Below are 6,532 nucleotides of genomic sequence, written 5' to 3' on the forward strand. Positions count from 1 at the left end.
TGTAGGAGTACTGTCACATCGTCAAACTTCAAAGTCTGCTTCCCTGTAATTATCGTCTGAACTAACGGTTTGTACGACTTAGGCAAGTAAGACAATAGGAGTAGCGCATGCTCTTCTTCTTTAATCTCCTCATCAATATTCACAAGTTGGCAAACTAGCTGATTAAAGGTATTGATGTGGTCTTGCATTGCAGTACCTTCTTTCATCTTCAATGAATAAAGCTTCATCCTCAAACACAATCGGTTGGTCATCGACTTCGATGCATAAATCTCCTCGATCCTTTCTCATAGGCCTCTTGGTGCGGTCTCTTGCATAACATTATACTTGATCTCGGAGGCGAGTGCCAAATGAATTGTGCTAACCGCCCTCTTTTGCATAGAACTCCATTTAGCATCCTTCAATCCTTCAGGTTTCTTATCTCTAAAGCTTGATCAACACACTACTGTACAAGAATATCTTGAACCATGCACTCATACTGCAAAATTTATTTTGCCATTGAATAGCAGAATATCAAACTTTGGACCTGAAGAAGTCATCATCCTCTAACCGTAATTAAAATTCAAATCAGACATTGTAGAGATTAAATTTGATAAAACCAACATAAAAAACAAACTCAGTACTTCGAAAAATCTTACGAACGACTCCCGGATCACCAAAATCTGCCTCCAAATTCTCAACCAAGAGACAAATCAACCTCAACCGTCGGATCTGTGTGAACAGTGTCCGCTACAGTATTTCCCGCTACAGTGTCGTTGCTATAGTAACCTTTTTTTGATGTCGATCACCGTGCTTTGACTGCTGACACATTCACGAATCGTGCACCGATCAAACCTCTACGAACCGTCGAACCCTGCTCTGATACCACTTGTAAGGATTTTTAGATCTCGTAAAAACCCTAAAAAATCACCAAACACAGTAAATAAAAATCACACAAGATTTAACGTGGAAAACCCTCAACAAAAAAAAACCAAGGGATCAAAATTAATCCACTATCACTTCCAAATTATAATCTTTTGCACAGACAAAGACTACCAAACCCTCTTTCTCTCTTTCTCTCTATACTTCTTCTTCTTAGTTTTTTCTCTAACAATAGAAGGACATATATAGGAAAACCAAAACACTATCTCTAGCCTAACTTACTAATTAGAATAGGATTCAAACTCCTAATCATGATGGAATCCAAACTCCTAATCATGATAGAGCTCTAACCCTATCTAATTCTCATGAAGTTCTATAAAAAATTAAAAAATACTATACTAACTTAGAGTTTGAGTTGATACCCAACAAGTTTATTGCTAAGGGAAAGTGCACATATGAAATGAACAACACAAAGGTGAGCCAACTAAATGTTTTATACTGCATAAACCAAAAATAAATCAAAGAAATTAATTAATTAATTATTTGAAATTATAAAATTTATGATGTTGTCAAGTTTACTACTCCTATAGAGCAATAGTCAAAAAACTTAACATTGAAAAATTTCAAAAAAAAAAAAGGATAGCCAACTATTTGCTTATCCCTCTTTTAATTTAGGACCACAAAATATAAACCTTCTAACATTAAAAATTTCCAAAAAAAAGAAAACTTAGATACTTGATTGTGGACAAGTTAGGAATCACCCTAATATGTATCTAATCATAACCCATATCAAGTGCAGTCATTATTCACTGGTTGAGTGATGCATACTCTGCAGCATTGTTGGTTCCATGCCCCCAAACCCTCACGAACTCAAGCAATCTGATCATAACACAGATCAAAACACATTAACTCCTCTACTAAAACAAAAAAAAAAGACTATGTTTAGGTTTTTAACCCAAAAATTATCATGATCTATTTTTAAAACTATCCACTTCTAAGGTTATTTCTAGACCCAATTTCCAACCTGATTATTTTTAAACCCATTTTACTTATTTCATCAATTTGATGCACATGATCTTTTAAAAAAATAATTTATTTATGACATTTTCTAAGAGTCCTTAGAATGTAAACTATAATCCTCTCACCGTTGTTATAACTTTAGAATTTTAATATAATCGACTTTTCCATAATATCAAGGAGAAGTTCGTATCTCGTTGGTATCAGAGCCACGAATTTAATGTAAATTTGTTTTAAAAAAGTTATTATTGTCGCAACGTAATACCTAATCATAACCCATTAAAAAAATAGTGCTTAACTTGTAAAAAAAAAATCCAATTAAAGCTTCAGAAAATTTCACTGGCAACATCTTTTGTAGTTCATCCATTACGGTTTCTTTCTTATATGTAACAGATAATACTGATAAAATTAAAGAGTGTTGAATATGCATTTACATTATTCGGTGGAAATGATTCTGGTTTCTATAGCATGAAATGTGCTTTAGCTAAATTGTAAAATAGACGCTCAAAATGCTTATCAAGTAATGAAGGAAAAAGTTAACCTAAGTAAGGATTCTTCTTTTCAAGTTTAATAAACAAATGCACAACAAATAAGATTTTATCTTTTTTATACATACAAAATCAAAGGATGCAATAGCAAGAAAGAACATACTGTATTTTGTCTCAACATGTTCTTACCTTTGGTGTTGTCTTTGATGTTGTTCATGTTTGGTCACATACATATAGAAAGAAGCTACAATAGATCCTTCTCATTAATGTATTATGAAACCTATCTGCACATCTAGTAAGAATAAATATTTTAAAAAAAAATTAATCATTTTTCAAGATGAATCAAATAATGTAACAAAAGCATATACTATACATGAAAGTAAAAGATAGTTCACTACTTGAACTCTAGTTTATCTCTTAGCTAGATGAGTAAATCTTGTAGTAAGTCTGATTATTATAAAATAATTTATAATGGTAATGATTGATCTCTTGTGCAACACATATGCACGGAATATAGATGGTATTACTGCAAAAAATTGAAGCACAAAAAAAAGTTCATAGTAGCATAACATAGATGATCAAACTGACAATTCAAAAGTAAATATAAATAAAATACAATACTAACAAAATATTTCAATTTATCAGATTATACAATTACAAAGGTTGTTATGCAACAAAAATGTATACTTATGTTTGATTTTGGTTACTCATTCCCTCGTTCAGGTGTAGAGAATTAGTATAAAAAGCTAATACTTTAGGTTACTTAAAAAATTTCAGTAGTGCCCTTGCAACCTATAGTAAAATAAGAAATGGTAAAATTTTCTTATCTGTGTTTGCATTTGTTTGTGTGTGTGTGCACATGTGCTAATGATGACATGTATAACTGCAACGCATTCGAAATGTTTTTGATATATACAAATTTATGTTAGCAATTTAGAAATCTCTAAATGATTAACTTTGTAGGCTGTCTAAAAATTACTGTAGATAGCTTATCCCTATCAAACACCAATGATGAAAGTTATAATTTGACGGTTTTCAGAAGACTATAATTTGAAGACTTTCACGTAGATCGGTGAAGGTTATAATCTAACAATCTTCACAACAACCAATGAAAGCTCTAATTCAACAATTTTCACAATCAACATCGAGAGTTATAATCTGATGACTCTCACATTTTTGAGGAGCCAAGACGAAGGTTACAAGATAATGATCTTTACAACGCTCTAGCAAAAGAGACTATAAATTGACGGTCTCTTCAAATCAAAATGCAGATTTCTCTCAAACAGTAAGGAATTTGGCAAAATGGACAGGAGCAAACCAAATCCTATAGGGTCGGTTTGGTTGGCTCTGTTTCGTCGAGATAGTCGATTTTTATATATAATTCGTCCGATTTTGACTTACAGTTTAAAAGTTATGACATGTTCTCCACAGCAAGTTATGTTCTAAAGTCCGTCTATAAGACTAGACTTCGCCTAAACATTGGACTTAGCCTGAAGCTCGCCAAGCCCGCCTGAGGCTCGCTTCTATATTCCAGAGTCAAAACGCAGGGCTCATGCCCGTGTTCCAGAGTCAAAACGCAGAGGTCATGCCCGCGTTCCAGATTCAAAATGCAGAGGTTATGCCCGCGTTTCAGATTCAAAACGCAGAGGTCATGCTTGTGTTCCAGAGTCAAAACGCAGGGCTCATGCCCACGTTCCAGATTCAAAACGCAGGGTTCGTGGTCGCATTCCAGACTCAAAACGCATGGCTCACTTTTGCGTTCCCAGTTCAAAAAGTAGTGCGACCACTGCATTTCAGCCTAAACGCAGTCCTCAACTCTGTGTTCCAAGTTCAGAACATAGAGTTCATTATCAGAACGCCCAGACTGGCATTTGACTCGTTCAAAGTATGAACTGAACGGTTTCAAAACTGTTTTCCCCACGATTTGGGGAGCGGTTTAAGGGGATGTTACACTCGATTAATATGGCAATTAAGCCCCCATTAAGGAGCAGATTAAGGGGGCAGTTACACCCCTTAATCCCCTATAAATATCAGAAGCTCAATTGAGTTCAGGGATTGGTTTTTTGCGTCAAAAAGATCATAAAATGAGAGATCGGCAATCTCTTGAGCAGATCATCTTGGAGTGTCCTTCGGCAACAAAGGTCTTGGAGCTTGGTACTTGGCTTAAAAACCAATTTTTGGTTCAAATCAACTCTGTTATAGAGTTTAAACTCGTTCTGAGTTCTTAAACTCGTTAAGTGTTATTTTCAAACTTGTCACGCAAGTTATCCTCGACATCAATCAAGAGGATTCAACCGTGTTCCACAAATTCAAGACGTTCGGATCGTCAACGAGAAGCAAACTCGACGCGAGTATTTGAGGGAGGCATCTCATCGCCACCGTGAAGAATCCAAACTTAAACAAAGGGGAGGATTTATATTAATCATCTTCTCTTTTGTAATCGAAAATTCAAATTGTAATAATTTAGAGATCGGGAGAGTTATAAATATTCTTTTTCTAAGCAGTTAGAGGGAATAAATCAAATTCAATTCTTTTATTTTCTTATTACAAAATTTTCAACAAACAAACTTAAATCTTGAATATTAAATTTATAATATGAGCTGATTGAAAATATGTAATAGAAGATGTTTTTCACATGATCAGGAACGTTAGTTTACTAAAAGGAAAATTAAGAAGTAAATTTACCTTGATAGGTAGATTCTCTCACCCTAAACCTCCAAGCGCTACATCAAAATTAGAAGGAGAAAAATTAAAAATATTACTAATAATCAAAACTAATCACAATGTATTATCCAAAGAAACACATTAGAAATCAAAAAAAATTTAAAGAATCAATTCAAAAGCTTTTCCTCTTCATCAATTCAAAAAATTAAAAATCAGATCTAAACCAATTTATCAACTGAATGAAAGAAGGAAAAAATGAATTTTTTTCCTCTTCAACCGAAAAATAAATAAATAAAAAACTCACATAAAAGTTTGTAATTGTCAGAATCCCTCGAATTCCCCTCAAATGACTCTGCGTCAATGTTCAAATGCTCGATTCGGACCTTAATCGTTGGATTTTCAATCCTAAACCCTAAAAACACTAAAATTTTACCCAATTAATCAAATTAAAAGAAAACAAACAACAAACAAAAAAGTTCAATTCAAAATCAAATCTTTACCGTTCCATTCGATTCCTGAGCTTTAGCAAGAACCTTTCATTATCCTCTTTCGTACTTTGTACCAATGTCTCAAGCAAATTTAAAAAATATGCATGCATACAATTCTAAACAACTATGACATACTAATCCACCCTTAGGACAATCCTTAACTTGTATGCTGGTAGAGAAAATGCTTGCTGCAACCTTCTCCAGGCTATTAAAGAATATAGCATTAGACAATCAATTAGACATGGCATATTAAGAACAATACAAATATGAATGAAACTGGAGTTAATATATTGACTAACTATTCTTGATTTAACAAAACCATTATATCAAGCAGTCATCTAAGAAAAATCAGTGCTCACATTGTATGAATTTGTCAATCTTCAATACATGCAGACATTTTTCACAGAGGAAGAATAACATTACGAGTGGAAGCTAGGGATACAAACATTGGAAAATTATAACGTGGACAAATCTTCGGCGCGGAATATAATCCCAAAGTTTCACTATAAGGGCCTATCATGTACATGTACAAAGGATTGGTGACACACGCAATGCTTAAAGATGACAATCACCAGCTCAAATATATATAAGAACAAAATACTGCACTAATAAATTAATACAAAGATATGGAATAATGTAGACCATATCCTAATATATTTGTTGACAAAAAAATTAAATTTACCTTGACAGCTTTGTACTCCTTCTATCAACCTCAGATTCCTAACATCAACAATCATTAATACCAAAAAGAAGATAAGTCATGAACCAATCACCCATCAACCAATTAATATAATAAGAAATAAGAATAGGGAAATAATAATGATAAAAATAATCAGCATAACCACTACTTACAATTAAAAATAAAGGTCTTCTTTGCTTCATCAAAACTGAAGCAGTAGGTAATTTATACAACCACAAAATAACCTAAAATTTTAGTTAAAAATGTAAAGCCCTAGAAATTAGTATCGTTTATAATAATGGCCAAAGAGTTTAGAGAGATTAGGGGTATAGGTTCAG

Source organism: Asparagus officinalis, chromosome 5, assembly GCF_001876935.1.
Source record: "Asparagus officinalis chromosome 5, Aspof.V1, whole genome shotgun sequence".
Lineage (NCBI taxonomy): Eukaryota > Viridiplantae > Streptophyta > Magnoliopsida > Asparagales > Asparagaceae > Asparagus > Asparagus officinalis.